The sequence below is a fragment of the Anomaloglossus baeobatrachus genome, chromosome 12 (assembly GCF_048569485.1).
Source record: "Anomaloglossus baeobatrachus isolate aAnoBae1 chromosome 12, aAnoBae1.hap1, whole genome shotgun sequence".
NCBI lineage: Eukaryota > Metazoa > Chordata > Amphibia > Anura > Aromobatidae > Anomaloglossus > Anomaloglossus baeobatrachus.
The window spans coordinates 44,652,394-44,663,513 of NC_134364.1; the positions used below are offsets into that span (position 1 = coordinate 44,652,394).

General features: G+C 46.3%; 1 protein-coding gene across 2 annotated transcripts in view; it reads right to left on the reverse strand.

Moving 5' to 3' along the window:
- The window catches only part of PPM1A (protein phosphatase, Mg2+/Mn2+ dependent 1A), a 69,598-nt gene extending 64,831 nt beyond the window's left edge, over positions 1-4,767 (reverse strand). The window contains exon 1 of one of the 2 annotated variants that reach the window (XM_075330379.1): positions 4,436-4,765. The gene's annotated coding sequence lies outside the window, so the exon portion shown is untranslated. Of the gene's footprint in view, positions 1-4,435 lie in introns of both variants that reach the window. The other variant, XM_075330381.1, reaches the window with a different exon arrangement.
- Between the last annotated feature and the right edge of the window lie 6,353 nt (positions 4,768-11,120).

An 11,120-nucleotide genomic window follows, 5' to 3' on the forward strand; every position in this document is an offset into this window, starting at 1 on the left:
TGAACAACTGTAATTGCACCATTATTTTACACAAACTTATCAATGAGATAAGCCACTAAGAGCCGATTTATGGGCTATGCTTTTCTAGGAAAAAAAAAAGTTGGATTTCTTTCAAGTTACAAAAATTGCTAAGGAAAACGACTTTAGGCACAAAATACCAACTGTTTAGGCAAGTGCTGAGATGCGTATAGAGGAGTACAACATTTAATCAACAGTTTTAAAAAAGTTAGTGCGCAATTCATTGTTTTTGCACCTGTATTTGTCCACTTTGTTATTTTGAGATTGCTTTTGATATGTGCCAAATCCATTTAATTTGAGCCTTTTTTTTACATCAATTTTATGTGCTCACTTGCTTTTTTTTTTTTTTTTTTTTTTTTACTATTCACCATTGTGAGTATGGTTTCTCTTCTTGTGGAGCAGATTCACCAATTTTTCAAGTTGCAAATGTTGTTGTACAAAATGTACTCCCAGTCCCCCCTATGTGTACGATATTTTTTAATACCTCAAATTTTTGCATAAAAGTTAAGGTCAAGACAGTTAAGCTTAAGAGTTGCTTGTGACATTTTACTGGAACAAGTGACTTTATGCCCAAAAGGGAAAAAAAAAAAGAAATAAAATAAATAAATATATATATATATATATATATATATATATATATATATATATATATATATATATATATATATATATATATATATATATATATATACACATATATTTATTATAATATATAATTTTATTTATTTTTTTGTTTGTTTTGTTTTTTTAAAAAAGATAACCACAAAAACATTCTTGATTTTGTGCAGGATTCATTAAACGTGAGCCCCTTCTTGAATTTATATATTAAAAAAAAAAAAAAAAAAGTAAAATATTCAAAGCACACGAATGATAAATTAGGCCTTGTGTGTTTTAGGCCTCGGCTACATTGCAACTTTGTAGCACTGTGGACTGATTTTAAACTAGTTAGCTACAACTGAAGTTGAAACCAATACATTTGAGTTACGGTATGTACAATTTGGGTGGATTGCGGCTGCCACTTAATATCAATCAGCAGCAACACAAAAAGCTGCAGAGTAGACAAGACTTTAGAAATTATGTAGTTATGTTTCAATATATCTCCCAATCAGAATAGTGGAGGAAAAAAAAAAAAAAAAAAAAAAACAAACATGTACGACAACTTTACTACTTTTTTCTCTTTTGAGTGGGGTGAAAAACAAAAACAAACAACATTCAAGTACTACAAACTGAAGTTTTTTTCAAATGGCTATTGGTATGCTATTATGTAGAGTATATAATACCAGCTGTTGAACCCGTTCTACGCCCGGGTGTCGATTCATCAGCATCAAGCGGAACATTGGGTATCTGGGTTTTTTCTCCGCTTTTCCTCCACTTCAGTTAAATTTTACGCCGAGGCTACAGCCATCATCCCAATGGCCAGTGTGTGCGCAGTGCTATGTTCCCATTGTAATTGAATTCTTTACTACAATGGGGCGGAGTCAGTGTGTGTGCATACAGCCAACTCCGGAGTCATTTTATTTAAGATACTGTGTCTGCGAATGTCATATGAAAAGGTGGTGATTATTCACAGAGTGTGTGTTAAACTGGCGCCGGTATTGGCACGAGCTGACTCCGGCGCAATTTTATTGAAGAATTCAACTACAAAATGAATGCAGCACTGCGCAGGCACCAGCAAAATGGTTCAATCCTGGCTTGTGACAGGAGGACACATTCAGCATTATATAGTTCATGTATATATAAGTAATGGCAAATAGCAGCAGCGTGCTGTGACCGACGCAGGTGACATCAATGAATTGGCGCACAACCTTGTGGTCGGCGCAGTGACCTCTGCCTGCCCCTGCACTGCTGTACCTGCTTCAGCAGCTCCTCTACCTCAGGCTGCATGGGCCTCCTGCTCAGACACTATTACCGGCCTCTTGAATCACACAGCACTGTGCAGCCTTCGGCTGCTTTCACACCTCCGGTTTTAGTAGAGCCGGCCAATCCGGCTCTAAAACCTATGCAACGGATGCGGCGACAAAACCGCATCCTTTGCATAAGTTTTTGACATGCGGCCCGTCTGTTTTTTGCCGCTTGCAGCACGCTACTGAGCATGCGCAATGGAAAAAGCCGCATGCGGCGTTCATAGGCATGCATTGCAAATCGCGCCGCAACCGGATGTGTGAAAGCAGCCTTCTCAGACATCCCACGTTCCCCAATGCAGAAGTCAAACCCCTGCATCCCACAACCCCAGCACTGTATCACAGCGCGTCGGTCAGCATCCTTCGTACAGGCGCAGCCATCTTTAGGTCACGTGATGCCAACACGCTGCTGACCTCCCTCTCCATGATGCATGTGGTGGTGGGGGTCCTCTCCCCTCCCATGACACTAATGAGGGTAGGCAAATGTAACAGAGAGCACGCGCAGTGCTATGTTGACGTGAACTTAGCACTATGCACGCGCCGCCTCGTCTTCAGACAGAAGGCCGCGTTGACAGTTATATAGTGATGAATAGCTTTGTTACCCTTGATAAGGGTCTACGGTAGTTGTCCACAGGAGAGCTCAGCTTCCACTCTACCTCAGTTGCTATAGCCAACCAGAACGATCTTACTGGGAGGCAATGCTCATAAATGAGGCCCCAGTTACTTCTGGAGTGGCTAACTAAAAAAAATAAATAAAATAAAAATAAATAAATAGGCCCTTTGGCCAATCAAACAGTTCAGTTCCGGTTTTGGACAGAAGGACACTTTCAGCATTGTATAGTGGAAAAAAAAAATATATATTTTTAAACCACAATTTGGGCATATGTAGATTCGGTAGCCTACGGCCACTGACAGGTGGTTTTATAAGCTCCTTCACGTGGCTCTTTTGATTAGCCAGCTTGGTGCAGTGTCACCTGCGAGACATGCTGTAATGACATTGTGCCAGGCCGGTTAAAAGGTCGTCCGATCTAAACTGAGATCTACAGTAGTGATGTGTCGGTCGTGAACGATCCGACACAAAGATCCGGCTCCCTGCTGTGACCGACAGGAGCCGGATCACCGGTGAGAGACACTAAAATCTCTAAACTGCTCTTTCCGTCGCTCAAACCCCGCACACCCGTGGCTAAACTCCGCCTACTCAGCAATCTAATTGATCACTTGTAAGTGGGTGGGGTTTAGCCGCGGGTCGGCGGGGTTTTGGCAGCGTTATTATAATCTTAAATATGTGTTCACCTGGTGTAAACACATTTAATAAGGAGCCGAGAACGATCTGAAAGATCCGGCTCTTTTTGGTGAGTGGAGCCATGGGAACCGGATCACCAAAAAGAGCCTGACTGCCCATTACTAATCTACAGTCACTGAATCCCCATAAGCTGGAGGATTCGACGGTCTCAGAGCCAGGAATGGTGGTCACAGTGATACGCAGACTCCCAGCCAGAATCTGACTACACAGTTTCTGGCCTTGTGCAAAACACTCGCATTGAGCGAGGCCAGACACGAACTAGTCGGATTCTGGCCAGGAGTGTACATATCACCGTGAAGGCAGTTCTCGGCTCTGAGACCAGTGAATCTTCACAGCGTGCACTATGTGACTGCAGACTTGTCTGTTTTGACCAGACAACCCCTTTAATTACACTGAGAAGTAGCAGAGGATTCTCAGATTTGCCATCCAGGAGCTACAAATTGAGTCAAAAGAATCGCTTAGTATCAACGCTACCAGAAAGTATCACACATACGGATGCAGACATGGAGGCAGCCTGTATTTGGTCCCATTCTCAGGTACTGGGGTGGGCAGACATGGTGGCAGCCTGCACGCTGTCCTGCACATAGGTCACGGGGGGGGGGGGCAGAGAGGGTGGCAGCCTGTACTCTGTCCTGCACACCTGTCACTGGGGGGAATGGTGGTAGTCTGTACTCTGCCCTGCACCCAGGTCACTGAGGGGGAGGAGGGGTAGACATGGTGGCAGCCTGCACTCTGTCCTGCACATCTGTCATGGGGGAAGGGTGGGATGGTGGCAGCCTGTACTCTGTCCTGTACCCAGGTCACTGAGGGGGAGGAGGGGCAGACATGGTGGCAGCCTGCACGCTGTCCTGCACATCTGTCATGGGGGAAGGGGGGGATGGTGGCAGCCTGCACTCTGTCCTGCACCCAGGTCACTGGCCTGTCAGGGGTCACAAAGGAGCAGGAGATGGAGGGTGTTATTCTGGCGAGTCCCCGCTACAGGGGCGCATGGGAGGCAGCAGGGGGACTGGGCCGATCACGGCGCCGCTCCCGCCGGTGGCGCAGAGGGATTTGCACTCGCTCGCCATCCGCCCACTGCTGCGAGGCTCGGGCCCAGCTCAGCGCAGAGAGGCGGCCGCGGCCTCCCCGTGCAGTCTCCCTCCCCGGGCAGCCGCCCTCGCTTTCCTTCCCTCCCTCCCCCGCTTGTTGTTGCGCAGTCGGAAATAAGACTCACCTGCCGGAGGAGAAGGAGCAGCAGCGCCGGAGAGTGGAGGCGGCCGCCGCTCAGGCGGTGGTGGTGACGAGCAGCAGCGTCTTTCGGCCTCGAACAGACGGTCTCGTCATTCCCCTTCCCCCCAACCCCCACGGGGGACACGAAAGGAGCAGACCGCAGGCAGCGACGGCGGAGAACGGAGGGAGGGAGAAGGGTTTATGAATGAGCTGTCAGTGAGGGGGGAGAATGCCGGGCGGCCGGGAGTCAGCCTGGGACTGAGCTCGTACACCCCCCTCTCTCTGTCACACAGTCCGGAGCGCGCGACGCGGGCGAGCTTCTGCGGACGCGAGCGCGCCGGGATACGTCATCTGCCTCTTTTTTTTTTTTCCCGCCCATTCCTCACTGAGGTGCCCGGATGTAGCACCGAGCGCGGGCCTGAGGCCGATGACGTCATAGCGCCTCAGTAATAATAATGTGACTGTCATGGAGCCGAGAAGGTTCTGAGCATAAAGCTCCTGTCACTGCCTGACAGAAAGGAGCAAGCAGCAGGCAGGGGGAGAAGTGCTGGGAGATGTAGTTTCACATCAAATGCTAAGAAAGTTTGGTGAAGGAATAAACACCAAATCCTGTCAGAATGCGCCCTGAGCGCTAAAAGGCAGCCATAATCAACCGTGCTATCCCAATTGTGTGTGGTAATACAGGGAATAAAAAGCCGCCAAATAAAAGTTGGGCTTATGTCCTCTCTTTACGTTTTTTTAAAGGTGGCTTTACACACTGCAACATCGCAAACGACATCGCTGTAACGTCACCGGTTTTGTGACGTAATAGCGACCTCCCCAGCGACATTGCAGTGTGTGACACACATCAGCGACCTGGCCCCTGCTGTGAGGTTGCTGATCGCTACACATCTCTCAGGACCATTCTTTGGTCCTTTGTTTCCCGCTGTGCAGCATGATCGCTAGAAAGTCTCAGTGTCTAAAGGGGACTTTACAGCAACTTCGTTAGTGACTTCCCTTTCAAAAAGCTGCTTTACAACGTCCCCAATGACTAGCTAGGTCGTTCTGCAGGTCCGTATCGCTGTTGCGTTGTTGGCCAGGTTTGCCTGTTTGACAGCTCACCAGCGACTCACCAGAGACTTTGTAGCGATCCCGGCCAGGTTGGGATCGCTGGTGGGATCGCTAGAAAGTCTCAGTGTGTAAAGGGGCCTTAACTATGCCATTCAATCAACTAAACAGCAAATCCTGTCAGAATGAGCCCTCTGAGACATAAACGGTGCTGTCCAAACTGCGGTCATAAGGGGAATAAAAAGCCGCCAAATAATACTTGGTCTTATGTCTTCTCTTTACAGATTTTTTTCACGGTCCCATTCAGTCAAATAAACACCAAATCCTGTCAGAACGAGCCCTCAGAGACATAAACGGTGCTACCAAAATTGTGTGCGGTCATACAGGAAATAAAAAGCCTAAAAAACTGACTCCAACGTCTCACTACCTTGTTTTTTTTCCTTCAATGTCCCATTCAATCAGATGGGTGATTTTAATCCATGAATAGGATAATAAATATATCAGGCGTCCTTTATTATTTGAGCAAAAAACTCAGTCGCCAAAAATACACGGACGTGTGAACAGCGCCATAGATTATAATGAGTATGCGTCCTGGCCGTGACAGGGGCGGACATGTCTGAGGCCCTGGGCTATCTTTATGCCACCATGCACATAAGCAATTTTTCGTGCCGACCTCCTCAGGTCTTGTGAGGAAACAATCGCAGCATCCATTAGGCCATGTGCGCACGTTTGCGTTTTTTCATGCGTTTTCGCAGCGTTTTAATGCAAAAATGCATGCGTTTTGATTTCCAAGCAAAGTCTATTGGAAATAGGAATATTTTGTGCAGCACTTTGCGTCCAAAAACGCGTTTTTTGTGATAAAAATTTGTCAAAATCTCTGCGTTTGAAGAAGCAACATGTCAATTGTTTTGAGCGTTTTGGTAACATTGAAGTCAATGAGAATTATCAAAACGCAATCTAAAACAAATTTCTAGTGCTTTACATGCATTTTTGGTGCAAAACGCATGCTTTTTTTGTCATTATCAAAGCATGCGTTTTTGGCATTATAGTGAGGTTAAGAGGTTTCCTTTTGCCCTCACATCCTGCCCGACTCCAAAAAAAGAGTCAAACAATAATTTTACTTTATTTAGAACATAATTATTAACTCTCAATTATCATTTTCGGAAAATTATTATTATATTGTATGATTTAAATGTTTAAGGGTTTTTTTTCCACTTTTTTCTAGTGTTTGAATGTTCAATCTTTATTTAGTAGTGTCTTTTTATTGAAAACGCATCCCATTTTAAGCGCTGGAAATGTATGTAAAACGCGGTCAAAACGCGGCAGAAACGCAAGAAAAATGTGGTGAAAACCAAATTTGACAATGACAAATTCTGCCAGAGGATGCGTTCATTTCTGCAAGATACTGAACGCAGCGTGCGCACATGGCCTTAGGGCGGCTTTACATGCTGCGACATCGCTAGCAATTGCTAGCGATGTCAAGCGTTATAGCACCCGCCCCCGTCGTACGTGCGATATGTGGTGATCGCTGCCATAGCGAACATTATCGCTACAGCAGCGTCACACGCACATACCTGTTCAGCGACGTCGCTGTGACCGCCGAACAATCCCTCCTTCAAGGGGGAGGTGCATTCGGCGTCACCGTGATGTCACTAAGCGGCCGGCCAATAGAAGCGGAGGGGCGGAGATGAGCGGGCCGAACATCCCGCCCACCTCCATCCTTCCTCATTGCCGGCGGACGCAGGTAAGGTGAGGTTCCTCGTTCCTGCGGCGTCATACATAGCGATATGTGCTGCCGCAGGAACGACAAACAACATCGTACCTGCAGCTGCAACGATAATTGGGATTCGACCCCTATGTCACCGATTAGCGATTTTGAACTTTTTGCAACGATTCAAAATCGCTCATAGGTGTCACACGCAACGACATCGCTGCGTCACAAATTCCGTGACCCTAACGACATCGCTTTAGCGATGTCGTAGCGTGTAAAGCGGCCCTTAGTGTAGTCAAATTTACAGACCAGACAACATAGAAATCGTATGCGCCTCCTGCACCCGTCATGTTCACAATTTTCTGACAACGCTGGTCCAAAAACCTCAGCATTCGTCTGACCTTAACCCTTACAGATAAATCTCATGCCCGTTTTAGGCTACATGCGCACGCTGCGTTTTTGCTGTATTTTTGACTTCCTGGCAAAGTCTATGAGAAGTCCGATTTTCTATGCGCACATTGCAGTTTATTTGACATCGTTTTATTTGTCAAAAGTTTGTGACAACAAACATGCAGCATGTTCATTCTTCCTGCGTTTTTGTCAACATTTGTCACAAAAACGCAGCAAAAACGCATGTTGTGAAAAACGCAGCAAAAACGCACCTACAATTACAAGCATTTTTTGTGACATTTCCAGGCTCTCTCTGACAACGTGCAGTTTTGGCTGCAGTTTGTGAACACAAAAAGATGCAGCATGCGCATGTAGCCTAAAGAGGGCTTTACACACAGCAATAGCGCTAGCGATATCACTGGTGAAAGCACCCGCCCCCGTCATTTGTACGTCACGGGCAAATCACTGCCCGTGGCGCACAAAAACGTTAGGAGCCGTCACATGACTTACCTGCCTAGCGACGCCGCTGTTGCCAGTGAACTGCCTCCTTTCTAAGGGGGTGGTTCGTGCGGCGTCACAGCAGCGTCACTAAGCGGCCGCCCAATAGAAGTGGAGGGGCAGAGATGAGTGGGCCGAACATCCCGCCCACCTTCTTCCTTTCGCATTGCCGGCGGCTGCAGGTAAGCTGTGTTGATCATTCCCGAGGTGTCACACGGAGCGACGTGTGCTGCCGCAGGAACGATGAACAACCGGAGCACAGAAGGAGGACCGACATTTTGAAAATAAACGACGTGTCAACGACCAACGATAAGGTGAGTATTTCTGCTCGTTCACAGTCGTTCGGAGGTGTCACACGGTACGATATGTCAAACGATGCCGGATGTGCGTCACTAACGACGTGACCCCGACGACATATCGCCCAATATATCGTACCGTGTGACGACGGCATTAGGCTATGTTTATGTGTTGCGTTTTTACTGTGTTTTTTTCTGTTGCCAAAACCTGCTAAATTGGTAGTAAAAAAAAGCTGCTTTCAAGAAGTACGTTTTGCTGCGTTCTTGCTGTATTTTTGCACTCAAAAGTTCATTTCTCAAGTGTGTGTCCTAGGCGAGAGGCCAAATGTTATACCCCAGGGGCGAGGAACCAAATGTTATATCCAAGGACGAGGGTCGGATGTTATACACTGAGAGTGAGGGGCCGAATCTTATTCACTGAGGGTGAGGGGAGAGTTGTTTTACATCGGGGGCGAGTAGCTGAGTGTTATGCACCAGGGCAAGGGGCCAGCTATTTAACATCAGGGGTGAGGGGCCAGATGTTATACACCGGGGGAAGGAGCTGGCTGTTAGGCCCCCTTCACACATCAGTTTTTTGCCATCAGTCACAATCCGTATTCTCGAAGGATCCGTCACAGATTGTGGCAAAACTGATGCGACGGATCAGTTTTTTGATGGATCCAACTAGCTGGATGCTAAGTAATACTTGATATCCCTACAAGGAAGTGCCATTTCTTCTTTCTACCTAAATTATACTTGAAGCATGCTCAGTTAAAAAAAATGGAATCCGTCGCCGGATTCCGTCATTTGATGGATGACAATGGATCCTGCGCCCATAGGCTTCCATTCTACCAAACGACGAACGGCGACGGATCCGTTGCTGTCCGTTTTTTTGACGTATACAAAAAACGTTACTGTGGACATCGTCTCCGTCTGACGGACAAACATTTTTCGACGGATCCGTCAAACGACGGATTAAACGTGTAATCCATCCGTCGCAGTCCGTCACTAAAACAAGTCGGTAAGAAAAAAACGGATCCAGCGGGATCACTGGATCCGTTTTTTTCAAAATTCGTTGGATTGTGACTGATGGCAAAGAAATGATGTGTGAAATGAGCCTTATACATCAGGGGTGAGGGGCCAGATGTTATACACCGGGGGCGAGGGACAGATTTTATACACTGGGGGCAAGGAGACAGATGTTGTACACCGGGGGAAAGGGGCTGGATATTATACACCGGGAGTTGGATTTTATACACCTGGGGTGAGGGGTCGGATTTTATACTTATACTTCGGGGCAAAAGGCCAGATGTTATACATCGGGGGCGAGAGGCCAGATATTATACATTGGGGGCGAGGGGCCGGATGTTATACATCAGGGTGGGGACCATATGTTATACACGGTGGGTGAGGTGTTGGATGTTATACATGGAAGCATGAGGGGCCAGATGTTATACACTGGGTGCAGTAGGATGAAATGTAAAACCTGAATTCAATGATTAAGACGTGTGGACGACAATATTTTTCCATACAGTGTACTTTCACAAGAAGCTGAGATATACTGAGGGTGTGAAGAAAACATGATTATAAAATGAAGAAATCAATACATAGGATAAAAGGTTGTTTGAAGATAAGTTCTCATTCGCAGGTAACATGTAAATCATATATAACATTACATCATATACTGATTACACTAGCATTTCTTTTTACATTTTAACCAGTGTTGAATTAATGGGACACAGATTATATCACTCAAATTTTGAATACAGTATCAAAACACAACCTAATATGTCACATAGTTCTAGGGAAAAAAGGTCATTCTCTAATGATCATCATCAACACATAGGTAAATTGCTGAGGATTTTTTTTGTTCTGGGCAGAAAATCTACAGTATCTTACGATAGAAGCAAAGCGGATGAGATTTGGCAGCTATTTGTAGTGCAGAAATTGACCTGTGCTGCACGTTTTCTAATCTTCAACATGTTAATGTTTGTGTTTTTGGCTAAGTAGCGGTTTTATTGTGGGACTTCTTCATCAAGTCCAATAGAGTCATTTTTTTTGCCAATTTTGTAGCAAACTACCCACAAGCCAATGAAAAGTCACAAGTTCTAGCATTTAAAAATCATGCAAAATTGAGCTGTCGCTGAACGTAGGACTGTTTCCATGCTGGTCTTGTAAATTTCAGCCTCCTGGAGTGACATTTCGTCTCATGCCTTACTTTACACCGAACTTTCCCATACCATTCTTGTCTACGGTAGACACACAGTAAGATCTGAAATAATTTATATACAATCTCAGCACCATCTAACAGGTCAATGGTGTGAGTAATGTGGAAGGGATGTTGTGTGAATGTTCATAATAAATTCATAAGCTAATGTGATGCCCTGGCCTATCAGGTTGTCACAGGGTATAGTGCAATCTGCCCTTCTGTACAATATCCACCTCCTCCTTGGTTACGGGTCCCTGACCTTTGGTGTTGCTAAGAACAAACTAATCAAAATCCTAGGAACACTCTCCACCACACCCACTAGACACACCAGTGGCTGACCTGAATGGAATAGGATCGCCCACTTGAGGGGTTGGTTAGGGGAGGTCAGGAGACAGACAGTTGTGGAGTGACTCTAGAGAGGAGAGGTCAGGAGCTGGGCTTCTTGGAACTACTAGGTGGCAAACGTTGGTCTGGGCCTGGTGGGAGCTGGACCCCGGTCGCAGGGGATTGTGACAAGGGGCACGGACTGTCGAGGAGGACAGCCGGCGGCCTTGTGCCA